Consider the following 18,212-nt stretch of genomic DNA (forward strand, 5'->3'; position numbering starts at 1 on the left):
TGGGGAAAGATACGTTCTGTGTAATATGTTAAGGAACATTTCCATATACATAATGGAAGGAAATGATCTACAGGTTTTGTAATGTGCATCTAGCAATTCATCCACCTGCAGACTCGGAATTTGGGAGGTCCAAACCACAATACCTCTCTGAGATTTGGTGTGATCTAACGAGCTTCGAAGCCAATTATAAGATGAAGAAATCGCCCCTCTATTCTGAGATTGTTGCCTCAGCATCACATCCAGTAAACTATCCCAGTCAACAGAAGAAAGACGTCTTATTACCAGACTGACATAGTGCTGTGCCAATAAAAATGCTACAGGGTATCCAGTTGTCACTGGATATTTTTCAGACATCTCCCGGAACGTGAGGGGTCGGTGGGCCTCCATATTTGTAATAACGTTTTTTAATCATAATCAAATCAATAAAAACAGTGATATGTACAATAGCATGTAACAGGTGGACTCCTCCATATAGGTTGTGAGGCAGTTGCCGCAATCTGAGCAGTGATTAAAGATGTTATATCATCCAGGCATAAAACACCGTCCTGGATTTCTGCCTCACTCACACATCTGGCTAGTAAGTCAGAATGCTCTTCCACCAACATGTTTGGAAGATCTAGTGGTCTTTTTCAAGCTGAGTTACCTTTATTTTGTAAAGAAGTGAAAAAAATCCTCAGCACAATACTTTGTAGTTTTAGGCTCCTAGTCGCTCTCAATCCTGCAGTGGATTGTTTCAACATTGAATGTGTGTGTGTGTGTGGGGGGGGGTAACGGGGGGTTAAATCTTTTGTACTATTTTCAATTCGTAATATGGTTACGTAAGAAAGCAATATAATTTAGTCTCCTGCAATGAAATAATTCAAGTGCAATATATTATTTATAACTGAGCCACTAGTCTCAAAGCTGACAAAACATACCTATATATACACCTAGCAAAATTTTATTATTGTGACTTTGCTGCATTCCAAGGATGAATTGTTCTTGAGATTCTATGGGTACTTTCACAGTTATGGGCTGCTGGCCAAGCCTGGGAGGACTCTGAAAGTACAGCTAGTGTCTTTTCAGATTCACTTGCTGAATGTTGGCTGAGAAGTAGTTGTGTTAAACACAAATTTAGTAAGTGCTTTATTTTTCAATAAAGTGGAAGGATATTTAAGATCAGTGGTTTCAAGTCATCTTATCACAATTTCTACTTCAGGGTCCATAGGGGGTCCACAGGGTTGACCTTGGGGTATAGGTTGGGAACCAAATCCGGGCACCACGCAGTTAAAGCTTTTAGCTCCCAGGATGCACTTGGGTCCACTCTCCCTATAACCCCGCCCCCCAGCCAGAGGCACCTCAGTTTAAGTTGGTGCCCGGCCGGAGTCGGGTCACCGTTACTGCAGGGGGGCTGCTTAGCAGCCCCTAAGCTTAAAATTTATTTTAAGAGTTTTATTATTTTTTACTACTCTTCAGAGCGGCAGCATCAGACTGTCCAATGGACGTCTAAGCTGCCGCTCCTACACCCCTCCGGCGCTGCGACGCCAGTACAGATCTGGGGATTGCAGCGGGACCCAGGAGTCTGTACTAGCCGGGCTCTGGTGGAATCCCTGGGCTGCTGCCGGATCGACGGGGACAGGTAAGTCGCGTGGTCACCGCTTGCGGTGACCCGCGTGTACATGCAGCCTTATGCTTCCGGTCTCTGGGGACAGACCGGAGGCGCTAGCGGTGGCGGCGGGCTCCCCCTCCATGTAGGCATACCCCGCGTGTCCACAGCCCACCAGGGATTATAGCGGCAGCGGGAGCCGGCATCCCGGGGGGTTAATTGCTAGCCAGGGGAGGAAGCCTTCCCTGTCTAGCGGCTCCTCCCCTCAGCTCAGCGCGCCTTTCAATACTACAGTCTGGCGTCGCTGAGCTGCCTCCGTTGTGCGCATGCGCAGTGCACACCATCGACCCACTTGCGAGTGGAGAGCCGCTTGCGAGTGGGTCTGAAAGAGGCCCATTGTGCAGTATATTATATGTTCTGCAAATGTATGTATTTATATTTTTCTGCATTGTATGTGACTTATGCTAGTGCTGACTGTCTGCTTTTTCTCTCACCTGTCAGTGTATATCTATCCCTTTTCTTTATCTGCCCTAATACAGGTGTACATGGGGTGGTTCTGAGACCTCACATATATACACTTGTTAATATCTGTGAGGTTTGTCACATACTGTTGCGTGCTGCACGTTGCCATATTTTAGATGGAACTGTGAGTTGCGTACGCTGATAATGGGTCCCTGCAGCTAATCTTAGCGTCAGTCAGGACCGATATGGCACTGCTTAATATTTCCGTCAAGATAGTCAGATATATCTGACCAGGAGATTGCACACGATACTGCACCCAATATTGCTATCCTGCTAGTCATAGCCTGCAGGTAGTAATGCGGAGGATTTTAACTCAGGTTTATGTATGCGGCACCATCTGGTGCCGGGCCCCTTGCACGACCCCCTTAAAGGGCGGTTTATTTCTCAGGATCCTCTCCTTTGAGGATCGCCGGGCGGGCCCCATTGTCGTCACTCGCTTGGAGTTACTTCACCATACTGCCCTTTTGAACTCGGGGTATCTCGCAATTTCTTGCAATTTACCCCTGTGCAACAGACTATCGCTCCCCGCCAGGGTTTTTCACAGTACATGAATTACCTCCGATACCACATTGGTCTGTCATTCCCCTTGCAGGGATTACCACAACGGCCACCCTGGTGGATGTCGTTTTATACGAAATACTAATTGGCGTGATATACACCCTGTGGTTACTTCCCAGTGGCTCTGCCGTGAACTGGATGGTGTATTCGACTCTTTCCCTCTCACATGGGGGGAGCCGATTTCAAGTATTATTATCCCTGCTTTGGGGCTGGTAGCCAGGTTCATTCTGGATATAGAGAATGTCGATCCTGCACCTGTATCATACATCTTCCGTTTTCTGCCCAGCGGGTGGATCTCATAGCGGGAGGCTGGCTGTCGCCAGATACGTGGAGTCACAAAGGCCTCCTGTTTCCCATTCCCTGAGGGTCCTCACAAGTAATGGAAATCCCCTTCTGGGATGGATTTGTATGTTAATCGTCGGGTTACAGGCATTAATACGCCTCCCATCCCGGCCTGGACGGATTTTACGGATCCGTAGGTGATAACTTTGCCTGAAATCAATGTACTCGTTTTCAGGGCCTGTTGCCCGTCCTACCATGGCCATCGCATGGTGATGCTTTTGTGACGTTTTTCCCCTCCAACACGTCTGGGGTTCAAATATCTTTTGCCGCTCACATAAAATATGCAGTGGTCATATGTGGGATTACCTACATTGGATGCCGGTCTTCTAACTTTCAGGGTTTTGGTGGCGACTGTATCCGCCGCAATACCCTATGGCTGCGTTATGGGAAAGCAGAGGTGCAGACTCCTTCCATGGGGAAGATCTTGTTTGGTCCTGACCTTGACAAGATCGTTGCATCATTGGCAGTATCACTAATGGGGAGATACCGTCTTTAGCTACTCCCACTACATTTGGACTAACTCTGTTAAGTCTTTTTGTCCTCAGGGTCAGCCTAAAGGCCTGTTTTTTTCTAGGCTGTCGGCCTCCATGGGGCCACCATATCCAGTACCGAGCAGTCCTGGACTTCCGGACGACCCTGTTTCTACACCTGAGGATATACCTTCAGCCTGACGGGACAGGTCTACATCTGGGGAATTCCAGAGTGAGGTACTGATTCTCAACGGCCTCTCATTGCTCAGGCGGCCTCCTCACAGGCATTGTTACATGGGCCCTTCTTCAGACCCGATCAGGGCCTTACAATCCCAGAAAGCTATACAGTCTTTGTGGTAAGCAGAGCTATTTCGGCCAACCTCACTATCTCAGTGAGGGACTGGTTGTTCTACTTTCTTTCTGGGGCAATGACCGACTGGTCCTCATTTGCCTATACTCTGTCTCAAATCCCTGAATCAGATTCCAACGGTGCCTGGACTCAGGTGGAATCGTCCATGCTCCATCATCCGATGTTTGGAACCTGGGGATTTTATGGTATATCTGAGTATTCAGGATACGTACCTACGGGTACATACAGAGCCCTCTCATCAGCATGGGTTCAGGTTTGCTGTGCCACAGCAACACTTGTAAGTTTCGGGCTCTGCCTTTTGGGGCTGTCCTCAACTCCACCGGGGTTTACCAGCTATATGGATTTTCTGACAGTTCACCTGTTCAGTGTATCCGAATGCTTCTTTCTCTGGACGGTCTCCTGCTTTTAGCAGGATCACCAAGGTACTTTACCGCCAGGTCACGATAACCGTGGCTTCTTCTCGGCACAGATAATTAGTCAACGGAGAAAAAGTCCTCCCTGCATCCCTCACAGGGTTTTCTTCATCTGGGAGCACTGCTGGATTCTCAGAATCTGAGAATTTTTCTGGCGTAAGACAAGATCTCCACTCTTCAATTTGGAGTGTGCGGATATCTACGCAGTCGACATATGTCATTACTCTTTGTGATGCGCGGTCTACCAGAGTGTCTACCTTTTTGGTAGGGTGGAATGTGCTCAGTTCCATTCCAGGCCTTGCCATAATTGACTCCCCTCCAGATGGATCGAGTTTTTTCCATCGGATCGCTGTTCGAACGATGATACTTTCTCCGGAGGCAAGTTGGTCTCTGTCCGGGTGACTATGGCCATCTCGTCCAGGGTGTTCTTTGACACAGACAGTGTCTGGTCCGCATTCGTTTCGGGGCAGTTAGACGTCTGTCGCTTCTGCCCTGCCACTTAACTTGTTGATACTTTAGGCTGTCTTGGACCTTCACTCTGGCCTAACCCATATGTCACGGTAAACCTGAATAGGTTCAGTCCGACAGTGTCACAACAGTGGCTTCCATCTAGGCAACACCGGTAGTTGGGTGGCAATGTCAGGAATGTCATCCATTCTGACATAGTCCAAGGGTCTTCTCCTGGCCAACTCTGCAGTGTTTATTCCCGGAGCTCTCCATTGGGAAGCGGGCTTCCTCAGCCGTCACGCCGTGTATCCCGGGGACTAGTCTCTTCTCCAAGAGAGGTTTCAACTCCTGGTGAGCAGAGGGGGCCTCCCTGAGGGGATTGATCCCCATGGCCTTCTGACTCGATCACACATTACCGGTGTTACAGTCCAGCTCTAGGAGTACTGAAGCTACCTTCAATGACTCTTTGTCAGTGAAGTGGTCCTTCCACTTTGTGTACCTGTGTCCTCCGGTCTCCCTATTTCCTCGAGGTCTTCGGAAGTTTAATTCGAGACGGAGGGGCTTTCCTTCTGGGGGCTCCAGTTCGTCCCAGACATCACTGGTACTAAGATTTTCGGAGTCTCCTCATCGATGCTCTGTTCCTACTGCTTCACTATCTGGACCTGTTGTCTCAGGGTCCTTGTTTTTCCCTGGACCTGGATCGTTTGTCTTTGACTGTGCCCCTACTGTGGTGCTAGGGCTTCCCTGGCTCTGTCTTCATTGAGATGTTTAGAGCAGATAGGCCAGACTTTGCTGGGATCTGCCACGGACTGTGGCATACATAATTCTTATGGTATCGTACCTGTCGATACGATCCTCCGGTGTCCAGGATTTCCAGATATTCTGGCATTCCTTCCGGCTGGCTTGGGTTTCACCCTTGGCCTGGCCTTCCTGACAGTGCAGATCTCTACACTGTCGGTATGGTTAAGATATGGAATTGCTCCGCTCTGGTATCCAGTTCATCCTTTGGAGTGTTTTCTGGATTATGCCTCCACTTGTCCTCCCTAGGGACTCCTGGGGAGTTAGTAGTGGTTCTTTGGCCCTCATTCAGAGCCGCTCGTTAGCGGCAGTACGCTCGTTCCGAGCGATGTTTGCACATCTGCGCATGCGTACGCGTTTTAGTACGCATGCGCGAACCAGTCAGTGCGGCCGAAAATCCTTTGTACGCTATATAGCGAGTGCCTGCTATTTTGAGTGACAGAATGAGGCGTATGTGGGTGGTAACAGGGGAAGGTGCTTGAAAATGGGGAGTGGAGATCCGAACGCAGGCGTGCTTAAAGGTCAAAACGGGCGTTTTATGGGTGTGTATATTTAAAACAGCAGCGTCATTGACCACGTCACTGGGTTATTTTATAGCCAGAACTGCACGCAAATTTGTGGTAGCAAACACCAACCACAAGAATAGCGAGCAGTTCATACGCTGGTCGATGTACTCGATTAATCTAATAAATAGCGGACATGACGTAGGATGCGAGCGGCCAGGGGGCGTTTTTAAGAAATAAACGAGCGTATGTTTTGCACGCTCGTTCAGACTTAGAGGTGTGAACAGACAGCAATGTGCGTACGGATCATTTGAATAGCCACCCCTTGTTTTTAAACGAACGACCGCAAATAGCGAACGGCTCTGAATGAGGGCCTTTGTTCCCCCCGGGGACAGTCAATGGAACCACTGGTTGTGATAGTCATTACATGGTCTATTATTTAATCTCTCTCTCTCTCGCGCTCTTGCTCTCTCTCGAGCTCTTGCTCTCTCTCGCACTCTTGCTCTCTCTCGCGCTCTTGCTCTCTCTCGCGCTCTTGCTCTCTCTCGCGCTCTTGCTCTCTCTCGCGCTCTTGCTCTCTCTCGCGCTCTTGCTCTCTCTCGCGCTCTTGCTCTCTCTCGCGCTCTTGCTCTCTCTCGCGCTCTTGCTCTCTCTCGCTCTCTCTCGCGCTCTCGCTCTCTCTCGCGCTCTCGCTCTCTCGCTCTCTCGCTCTCTCTCTCTCCCCCCCCCCCCCAGGAGAGTGTCTGAATTGGGAGCGTTCTCATGTGGCTCCCTCTTCTGGAGGGCATCATGTCAGGGTGTGAGTTGCTCTCTCCCTGTGTTTCTTCTTAGAGTGGTTTTTAGGTTCCATATTATTCTGGAACTTATGGTACGGCCATTCAGTTAGTCCCCAGTCCTCTCGGCTGGTGTGGCCTCATTGACTGTGGTCCGGCCTCTTTGGCTTTATGTGATCCGTTCAAGTTCCTTATGGTAATCGGACTCCTTATTGGTGGTCTGCGGTTTCTGGTTTTCACAGGAAACGATGGCCGGCCTATAATGAAATGTTGGCTGGATGGCCTCGTATGTCTTCCTCAGGGGCCTACCCATGGGTGGGCATTTCTGTCATTGAGACTTGTTTTTTCTCGGGCCATGTAACCCTCGTGGGCGGCTCGTTGTGGCGCCTCGGCTGTTTTTCCTTACTAGGTGTCCACGTGGTCTTCTGTCCATACCTTTTTAAGGTTCTAGGCATTGGTTTCCTTTGCCTCTCAGGATGCTTCCTTTTTGGCGACGGATTCTCCTCTCAGCACAGGAGCGTCCCCACCCTTGGTTGAACTGCTTTGGGACATCCCCAAGGTCAACCCTGTGGACCCCCTATGGACCCTGAAGTAGAAAACAAGAGATATGGTAAGGATCTAGCCTTTGTTATCTCTGTTTCTACGAAGTCCATAGGGTCCACAGGGCGCCCGCCCTGACGCACCTGGCTTCATATGGGCTGTGTTTCCCGTCTCCTTTTCTGTGAGCATGGTTCTAGAGTGTTCCAGTTTTCTCTCTCTCTTTTTCTCTCCTCCTCCGGCCTTTGGCTACTTACAAACTGAGGTGCCTCTGGCTGGGGGGCGCGGTTATAGGGAGAGTGGACCCAAGTGCATCCTGGGAGCTAAAAGCTTTAACTGCGTGGTGCCCGGATTTGGTTCCCAACCTATACCCCAAGGTCAACCCTGTGGACCCTATGGACTTCGTAGAAACAGAGATAACAAAGGTAAGTTCTTACCATATCTCTTGTTTTCTTGGTACAAGTAAAATTGCAAAATTGTGTTGGTCCTCTTCATTATTGCTAATCCTTTCTTTCTCTGATAACAAGTTACGCCTATACAGTGTTAATACAATGTACATTTGCCATCTAATGCCTGAAAAGTTTATTAAAATAGCATGAAAATGATTTCTATGGGACTCCTTCTTACTACTGCATTCTTCATTTGAGTGTGTGGTATGATATGTCGACAGTCATAATTTCGACATTCATTATGTAGACAGTGATTAAATGTTAGTGTTCGTTCTAGCACCCTGCACCTGTCGCAACCCGTGCAGTTCCTCTTTCCTGTCTGGGGTGTCGCTCTCTGCTCTGGTGCACACTCTTGTCTGTATTTCAGCAGTTTGCTGCATCAGCTGAGTGTGCTAGAAGCACCAGGGCAGAGAGCGAGGCAGGAAAGAGGAACTGCGCTATTAAATAGTCAACATATCATGCCTGGTGGTTCAGCAGTGACTAACCAGCTCCTGGCGCTGCAGTGGCACCAGCAAGGCATTCAAGTCCCCGGTGGTCATGTGACCATCACTTCTGTACAGACCAGCATTCCGGTAAGTATTCCCTATTCTAACCCTGCCTCTAGTGCCTAACCCCAACCTTCTTGTAGTGTCTAACTCAAACTCTTCTGCTCGCAGCCTAACCATAATGTTGAAATTTCACATGTCGACATTGTGAGGTCAACATGTTGCCTGTTGACATTTTAACAATGTAGACAACATTACTATCAACATTGTATATGTTGACCTAATGACTACATACCCTAAATTCTCATCACGTATTCATTTTTATGGGTTTTACCCATTTTCCCAATGCAGATATATGAGCAATATGATGAGACCATCTCTAAGATTTACTTTTTAGACATACTTGCCATCGCTCCAGGAATGTTCGGGAGAGTCCAGAATTTCAGGGGGCATTCCTGCACTCCTGAGAGTGGGCCAGTCACCCGCATTCCGTCAACTTCAGGGTGACCTGAGACTTGATTATGCGATTTGCATTTGTGCAGCAAATAACATCTCAAATATAGTTGGCCCTTCCAGGATCCTCCCAGAGGGGGCTATTTAACTGTCGCTAGTATGCTTTTAGTTCTATTTTGGAATAGTTTAAATTGAAGATGCAAATGGCTCTGAGCAGGATGACTGCAATACGCCTCTGTTTATTTGCTGGAGCTGTAAAAGCTCTTGCCCTAGCCACAACTGCTGACAATGTAGTTGTGCTGTGCTAGAGTATTTGGATGAGAGATTATATTGAGCAGTTAGTGAAATATTGATAGTTGTATCTATAGATTATAAAGATGTAACTGTTTAGAACCCATTTCACACTACTCTGAATTGTACTTTTTTTTTTTTTTTTAATAACTCAATGCATTTTATATACATTTTTTTTCCCCTCAGTGAATATCTTATGACAGGTTGTTTTGCGAGGTAAAGAAGACAAATATTCTTCCATTGCTCATAATAATTTGCTAATATCTGAACATTGCAATTTTTGTCCTTTATTTGCATTATATTGGTTGAACTCCATCAGGTTGGATGGGGACCATTCATAAACAGAACTTTGCATATTGTTGCAAAGATTCTTATTGGATTAATTTGCGGGCTTTGACTGGGCCCCTACAGAACACTGATTTTCTTGCATTTAAGGTATGCTAATGTGGGCTTTGCAGTAGCTTTAGGTTATAGTCCTGCTGCAATATTATTGTTCTGTGAAGTCCTAGATCTCTTGTGATTTTCCTCCACAAATATTTCTACTTCAGGGTCCATAGGGGTCCACAGGGTGACCTTGGGGTATAGCTGGATCCTCGGGCACCACGGAGTTAAAGCTTTCAGCTGCTCCCAGGATGCACTTGGGTCCAACCTCCCCTATACCCCGCCCCCGAGCCACAGGCACCTCAGTTTTAGATGGTGCCCGGCCGGAGTCGGGTCACCCTGCGGGGTGGGCTGCAGGAGCAGCCCCCTAAAGCTTTTAATTTTTTATTTAACTTAAATTTATTTATTTTTTACTATAAGTTTTTTCTCTAGAGCAGCAGCGCTGGGCTGTCTGTACAGACGCCCACGCTGCCGCTCCTTCTCCCTGCTGGCGCCGCGATGCCAGCACTGAACTGGGGATCGCGGCGGGGGAAGCCAGAGTCTGTACTAGCCGGACTCTGGTTTCCCCCGGGACTGCTGCCGGAAGACGCCGGGGAGATCAGGTAAGCCGCGCACCGCTGATTAGCGGCGGTGCGCGGGTTCCTTTCAAATGCAGTCCCATGCCCCCGGTTCTAGGGGACAGACCGGGGGCGCTAGCGGTGGCGGCGGGCCCCCCCTCCAGCGGAGGCATGCCCCGCCAGACCACTAGACCACCAGGGTTAATATCGCGGCAAGCGGGATGCCGGCAACCCGGGGGTTAATATGCTAGCCAGGGGAGGAAGCCTTCCCTGTCTAGCGGCTCCTCCCCTCAGCTCAGCGAGCCTTTCAGCACGGAGTCTGGCGTCGCTGAGCTGCAGATACTCGGGCCACTCCTCCTCTGAGGTCTCCAGCGCCCATTTTCTCCGTGGCAGCGTAGACGGCAATGGCACTCTCAGGGAGCACGCGGACCGGTCCCCCTGTGTACCTCTCCCCCGACAAGGACAGTGTACACAGCACTATAGCCCTCCCAGACACTGAATCTGGGAGGTTGATTGTAGTGGAAAGGTGCAGTGAGTATATTTTCCTGCATGGTATGTGACTTTTGCTAGTGCTGCCTGTCTGTGTCTTTTTTCTACTTACTGTCAGCCTAGACCTATCCCTTTCCTTCTCCTACAAGCCCTACAGGTGTGCGGGGGAAGGGTGTTTCTACTGACCTCACCTATATAGATCACGTATTGGTGAGGTCCGTCACATACAGTTGTGTGCCACACGGTGCCATATTGTGGGCTGTTGTCCAGCACACGGGTGAGTGCGCACGTTTTCTTCCAACGTCATGTCCGAGGAGGAGATTGAGCACTCCGGGGCTCCGGTATTGTTCTCCTGCAGGCGCTGTTCTGCAGGAGTGGATAGGGAGGATTTGTCACAGGACGGCCTGTGCGGACGGTGCCAGGCGCTCCCTGGTATGTCTAAACCTCCCATGTCGCAGGAGCCACCATGGGCGATGTTTTCCCAGGTGCTGGTGTCCATCGCGGACCGTCTGTCGGTCCCGACTGCCGCCCCTACTAGTCCGTTGCCCCAGCCTGCCATCCCCCATTCCCCGGGTGTCCCACAATTATTGCAGACTCCCCCGGGGTCTCAGCCTGTTGGTCCCTATGCGGGGTTGCCAATGTATATTCAGTCCACCCCTGTGGCACAGCAGGCTGTGGTGCCGTTTCAGGCTCCTGTGGCAACTTCTCCACCCTGGGTGGATGCGCTTTCCCACACTGTCCAAGATTTGGCGGCAACATCTTCGGCTTTTCAGTCGATGTTGCGCAGTGACGTGCCCTCCAGGGCGTCTAAACGCTCAGTCATGGCGCAGGCTGCGCATCTTCCGGATTCTGAGGTGTCCTCGGATGATGGTGAGGTGCAGGATGACTCGGCCTCAGATGCCTCAGTCCAGGAGGTAGACACTAAGTCTTCCATCAATGTGCGGGCTCTGGTTAAGGCGGTGCGGGCCATTCTTCTGATTGAGGATGAGGCACCCGCTCCCAAGTCGAGGTATCCTAGTTTTAAAAGAGCTAAGGTTACTTCTGCAGCGTTCCCCTTGTCTGATCAGTTGACTGATCACATGGCGGTGGCCTGGCAGACACCCAGTAAGCGTTTCCTGCCACAGAAACGCTTGGTGTCCAATTATCCATTCCCGGAGGTGCATTGTAAGAAATGGGAAACTCCGCCTGCAGTGGATTCCCATGTAACACGCCTCATCAGGAGTGCTACTTTGCCATTGCCGTCTATATCCTCGCTGAAGGATCCTACGGACAGGAAGGTGGAGACTTGTTTAAAGTCTATTTATTCTCTCTCAGGGGCGGTAGCCCGGCCGTCCATGGCCATCTCCTGGGTGGCCAAGGCCATTGAGGGGTGGGCCAACGCCTTGGAGGACGCGTTTACGGATGAAGCTCCGGACGTCCAGAGGGCGTTGTTAGGACAGATGAGAGATGCCGCCTCCTACATTGGAGAAGCATCTTTGGATGCTAGCCTGTTGACCTCTAGGGTTTCGGCGGCAGCAGTGTCTGCTCGTAGATCCTTGTGGTTGCGGTCTTGGAGAGCAGACGCGGATTCAAAGAAAGGCTTGGAGGCCTTACCTTTTAATGGAGAATTACTATTTGGTCCGGACCTGGACAAAATAGTAGATATCCTGGCGAAATCCAAGTCAGCCTTCCTCCCTTCAGCTACTACACCTGCTAAGGTCCGGAGCTCGGCCTTTCGTTCCTTTCGGGTTCAGGGCAAGGCAAAGGGTCAGTCCTTCCCGAGGCAGTCCGCACCCAAGACCGCCTCAAAGCCAAAGAAGCAAGCCTGGAGTGCTAGGCGCCCTTCTTCCAAGCCAGAAGATAAGCCTTCTGTGTGATGGGACGGGCCTCCCTCTGGGGGACCCCAGAGTGGGAGGCCGACTTCTTCAATTCGCCCAGTGCTGGCACAATACCACCACGGATGCCTGGGTGCGAGAAGTGGTCTCCCAGGGGTACGCCCTGTCTTTTCGGCACAGGCCGCCTTGCCAGTTTTTTTGCACAAGTCCTTCTCAGGACAAAACCAAGGCCTTGCAGGTTCAGGAAGCCATAGAGGCCTTGCTGATGGCGGGGGTCATTATACCCGTACCACAGTCTCAACGTGGGATGGGGTATTACTCTACGCTGTTTCTGGTGCAGAAACCCAATGGCTCTCATCGCCCCATCCTCAATTTGAAGTCCCTGAACAGGTTTCTCAGGGTTCCCAAATTCAGGATGGAAACTTTGCATTCCATCATTCTGGCGATGGAACCGGGGGATTATATGGTCTCCCTGGATATCCAGGACGCCTACCTCCATGTGCCTATAGCAACATCGCACCAACAGTTTCTGCGGTTTGCTATTCTCCACAACCACTACCAATTCAGGGCTCTACCCTTTGGTCTCTCCACGGCACCAAGGGTATTTACCAAGGTGATGGCGGTCATGGCGGCTCACCTTCGGAGCCAGGGGATACGGTTGCTACCGTATCTAGACGACCTCCTCTTGCTGGCAAGCTCCCCGGAGGTACTGATCCAGCATCTCCACCTGACGGTCGCTTGTCTACAGGCGCACGGCTGGTTGATCAACTGGAAGAAGTCCTCCCTCATCCCATCACAGCGGATGGTTCATTTGGGGGCCCTGCTGGACTCTCGTCAGCAACGGATTTTTCTGACTCCAGAGAAGGTCTCCTCCTTACAGCTGCGGATTCACGGCTGTCTGAGCAGTGGCAGAGTGTCGGTGCACTCAGCGATGAGAGTTTTGGGGTCCATGGTGTCGGCATTCGACATGGTGGAGTTTGCCCAGTTCCATTCCAGGCCCCTGCAGGGGCTAATTCTTTCGGAATGGAACGGATTGCCACACAGGATCCGCTCTCAGATGCTGGTGTTGTCCTCGGAGGTGCGTATGTCCCTAGCCTGGTGGCTGCAGACAGCTCATCTCCTAGAGGGGCGCCCCTTTTGGATCCTGGAATGGGTTCTGCTCACGACAGATGCCAGTCTCCGGGGTTGGGGGGCGGTGACAGGCTCCTTGTCACTTCAAGGTCGTTGGTCGGCGGAGGAAGCGATTCTTCCCATCAACATCCTGGAACTGAGGGCAGTATACAGAGCCCTGCAGTCGTCCGGCACCGCTCTTCACGGAAGGGCCGTTCAGGTGCAGTCAGACAACGCCACCACGGTGGCGTACATCAATCACCAGGGAGGGACTCGCAGTCGAGCTGCGATGTCGGAGGTGTCCCGCGTCCTGGCTTGGGCGGAGCGCTATCTTCCAGCTCTCTCGGCAGTTTTCATCCCAGGAGTCCTCAATTGGGAGGCAGACTTCCTCAGCCGTTACGACGTGCATCCCGGGGAATGGTCGCTTCATCCAGAGGTATTCCAACTACTCGTGGACAAGTGGGGGCTGCCAGAGCTGGACCTGATGGCGTCCCGTCACAATCACAAGCTGCCCGTGTACGGGTCAAGGACAAGGGACGCAGGCGCAAGTCTGATAGACGCGCTGTCGGTGAGATGGCTGTTTCAACTGGCTTACTTGTTCCCTCCGATGTCTCTGCTGCCTCGGGTCCTGCGCAAGTTCAAACAGGACGGAGGCACACTGATCCTGGTGGCCCCAGCGTGGCCCAGAAGGCCGTGGTACTCCGATCTACGAGCTTGTCCATCGACGCTCCGTTCCTCCTACCTCAACGGCGGGACCTGTTGTCTCAGGGGCCCTGTCTTCACCTGGATCTGGGTCGACTATCTTTGACGGCGTGGCTCTTGAGACAGCCGTCCTGAGGTCTCGGGGCTTTTCTAGCTCCGTTATTACCACATTATCGCCTATTTTGGCTTTCCTTCAGTCGGGTTTGGACTTGGGATTACGTCTTTCCTCACTGAAGGTGCACGTGTCTGCTCTGTTGGTGTGGTTCCAGCGCAGGATCGCTGCTATGCCGGACGTACACACCTTTTTCCAGGGAGTTTTAAGAATCCAGCCTCCCTTTGTGCCACCTGTGGCCCCGTGGGATTTGGCGGTGGTTCTTCGGGCCTTACAGGGTCCGCCTTTTGAGCCCTTGGAGTCAGTGGAGCTCAAGTGGCTAACTTTTAAGACTGTTTTCCTCTTGACAATTGCTTCTGCCAGGAGGGTTTCAGATTTGGGGGCGCTTTCTTGTCGTCCCCCTTTTCTGATTTTTCATCAGGACAGAGCGGTGCTTCGCACTCGTCCTGATTTCCTGCCTAAGGTGGTTTCCAGGTTCCACATTAATCAGGAAATTGTTGTACCAGCCTTTCAGTCGCCTGATCTTTCGGCTGGGGAGACTTCCTTAGACGTTGTCCGTGCACTCCAGGTTTATGTGGACCGGACTAGTTCTGTGAGGAAGTCGGATTCTTTGTTTATCCTCTTTGGTTTTCACAAGAGGGGTTGGCCTGCCAACAAACAGACAATAGCCCGTTGGCTTCATTCTGTTATTTTTGAGGCTTATATGCAGGAGGGTTTACCTGTTCCAGCCTCTGTTAAGGCTCATTCCACTCGGTCTGTGGGTCCCTCTTGGGCTGCTAGACGTGGCGCCTCTGCTGTTCAGCTCTGTAAGGCGGCCACCTGGTCTTCCATTCAGACCTTTTTGAGGTTCTATGCGTTTGACACCTTTGCCTCTCAGGATGCATCCTTTGGGCGCCGGGTTCTTCTATCAGCACAGGAGCGTCCCCGCCCTTAGTTGGACTCCTTTGGGACATCCCCAAGGTCACCCTGTGGACCCCTATGGACCCTGAAGTAGAAAACAAGAGATATGGTAAGAACTTACCTTTGTTATCTCTGTTTCTACGAAGTCCATAGGGTCCACAGGGCACCCGCCCTGACGCACCTGGCTTCATATGGGCTGTGAGACTGGTCACCGGTTTTCCGTCTCCCATTTCTGTGAGTATGGTTCTTGTGTGTTCCAGTCTTCCTTCTCTCTGTTTCGTCTCCTCCTCCGGCCTGGGCTGCTTACCAACTGAGGTGCCTGTGGCTCGGGGGCGGGGTATAGGGGAGGTTGGACCCAAGTGCATCCTGGGAGCAGCTGAAAGCTTTAACTCCGTGGTGCCCGAGGATCCAGGATCCAGCTATACCCCAAGGTCACCCTGTGGACCCTATGGACTTCGTAGAAACAGAGATAACAAAGGTAAGTTCTTACCATATCTCTTGTTATTTATATCTTGCTAGATCTATTTTTATTAACTGACACAGAGAAGCATCCCATAGCGTTATGTTTCAACCATAACAATAGGTATCGTGCAGCCTTACACCTGCCACTGAAAACAAAAAGCTAAATATTGGTCTCATAAGGCCATAGGATTTTCTTCCATTTGGTAATATACATGAGTTTCCCACATGTTTTCAGGCAAACTAAACAAGAATTCATATGAGTTTCTTCAAAAATGTTTTGTTTTTTTCACCTTCCTTGCAAATATGTAACCTCTAATTTCACAGTTTATTTTAAAATCAAGCCAAACCCTTTTATTGTGCATAGATTTACTCCAATGCATTAAGTGTTCGAAGACAGCTGATTGTGCCAATATACAGTCAGGTCCATAAATATTGGGACATTGACAGAATTTTCAGATTTTGGCCTCTATTCATCACCACAATGGCTTTGAAATGAAACAAACAAGATGTGAATCAACTGCAGACTTTCAGATTTAATTTGAGGGTAATTACATCCAAATCAGGTGAACGGTGTAGGAATTACAATGGTTTCTATATGTGCCTCCCTCTTTTTAAGGGGCCAAAAGTAATGGGACAAACTAAACAATCCTAAATCTAACTTTCACTTTTTAATACTTTGTTGCAAATCCTTTGCAGGCAATTACAGCCTGAAGTCTGGAACGCATAGACATCACCAGACGCTGGGTTTCATCCCTGGTGATGCTCTGCCAGGCCTCTACTGCAAATGTCTTCAGATCCTGCTTGTTCTTAGGGCATTTTCCCTTCAGTTTTGTTTTCATCAAGTGAAATGCATGCTCAATCGGATTCAGGTCAGGGGATTGACTTGGCCATTGCATAACATTCCACTTTTTAGCCTTAAAAAACTCTTTGGTTGCTTTTGCAGTATGCTTCGGGTCATTGTCCATCTGCACTGTGAAGCGCTGTCCAATGAGTTCTGATCATTTGACTGAATATGAGCATATAATATTGCCCGAAACACTTCAGAATTCATTCTGCTGCTTTTGTCAGCAGTCACATCATCAATAAATACAAGGGAACCAGTTCCTTTGGCAGCCATACATGCCCACGCCATGACATTACCACCACCATGCTTCACTGATGAGGTGGTATGTTTTGGATCATGAGCAGTTCCTTTCCTTCTCTTCTCTTCCCATCACTCTGGTACAAGTTGATCTTTGTCTCATCTGTCCATAGGATGTTGTTCCAGAACTGTAATGGCTTTTTTAGATTTTGTTTGGCAAACTCTAATCTGGTCTTCCTGTTTTTGTGGCTCACCAATGGTTTACATCTTGTGGTGAACCCTATATATATTCACTCTTGTGAAGTCTTCTCTTGATTGTTGACTTTGACACATATACATCTACCTCCTGGAGAGTGTTCTTGATTTGGCCAACTGTTGTGAAGGGGTTTTTCTTCACCAGGGAAATAATTCTTCTGTCATCCAACCACAGTTGTTTTCCGTGGTCTTCTGGGTCTTTTGGTGTTGCTGAGCTCTACGGTGCGTTCTTTCTTTTTAAGAATGTTCCAAACAGTTGATTTGGCCACACCTAATGTTTTTGCTATCTCTCTGATGGGTTTGTTTTGATTTTTCAGCCTAATGATGGCTTGCTTCACTTATAGTGACAGCTCTTTGGATCTCATATTGAGAGTCGACAGCAACTGATTCCAAATGCAAATGTCACACCTAGAATCAACTCCAGACCTTTTACCTGCTTAATTGATAATGAAATAATGAGGGAATAGCCCACACCTGTCCATGAAATAGCTTTTGAGTTGATAGTCCCATTACTTTTGGCCCCTTAAAAAGTGGGAGGCACATATTGAAACTGTTGTAATTCCTACACCGTTCACCCGATTTGGATGTAATTACCCTCAAATTAAATCTGAAAGTCTGCAGTTAAAGCACATTTTGTTTTTTTCATTTCAAAGCCATTGTGGTGGTGAATAGAGGCCAAAATCTGAAAATTCTGTCAATGTCCCAATATTTATGGACCTGACTGTATATGTAGGTGTATCTTAGCATTGCTATCCCACGGTGCTGGCACCATGGGTTTTACTCTGACCAAAAAAATCAATGCCTCACAGGGCTGGCACCATGGGCTTTACTGTGACCAAAAAACTGTATGGAAATTGAATGCTCTTGCAAGGATTTGCTTCAAGTGCTCGCATTTCCTTTTAAAAACCGTAAACTGGTAGGTTAATGTTAGTGTGTGGTTAAATTGTAGAGAAACATTTCTGTTAAGTGTTGTTTTATATCTTTGTAATTGATACTATATAAAGATTAATAATAAATGTACACAGGTGGACTTGTGAGCTCTGAAGACTACTGGTTGAAAGGGCAAACACAGGAAATCTAGATGGGGAGGGGTCCCAAATGCTTGATTTTAGCGTGAGTGTGGGCAATCCATTAGGAGGGCATAATTAGAACTTAACCAACTTTAGTCTGTCTGTTGCAAAGTGTATGCAATAATTCTGACATATACAGGACCAGTGATAACAGTGACAGTAGTGCAATCCTGCCTGAGCTGAATCTTTTTATTTCAGATGTGGGCACCATTCCAGAACAAGTCTGTGAGTCTGAGATAGGGGCAGAAGAACCTAGCACCGCCATGGACATACACTGGATAAT

At 49.3% G+C, this 18,212-nt stretch overlaps 1 protein-coding gene across 4 annotated transcripts in view; it reads left to right on the forward strand.

Moving 5' to 3' along the window:
* Positions 1 to 18,212, forward strand: part of STARD3NL (STARD3 N-terminal like) — an 84,790-nt gene that overhangs the window by 15,186 nt on the left and 51,392 nt on the right. Inside the window, exon 2 of one of the 4 annotated variants that reach the window (XM_088478136.1) lies at positions 18,128 to 18,212. The exons of 1 other annotated variant lie outside the window; for it this stretch is intronic. The gene's annotated coding sequence lies outside the window, so the exon portion shown is untranslated. Of the gene's footprint in view, positions 1 to 17,568 lie in introns of those variants that run through there. 2 more of the 4 variants (XM_088478140.1, XM_088478137.1) reach the window with 2 other exon arrangements.

The sequence above is a fragment of the Taudactylus pleione genome, unplaced genomic scaffold (genome assembly GCF_031769625.1).
Source record: "Taudactylus pleione unplaced genomic scaffold, aTauple2 ptg000208l, whole genome shotgun sequence".
Classification (NCBI taxonomy): Eukaryota; Metazoa; Chordata; class Amphibia; order Anura; family Myobatrachidae; genus Taudactylus; species Taudactylus pleione.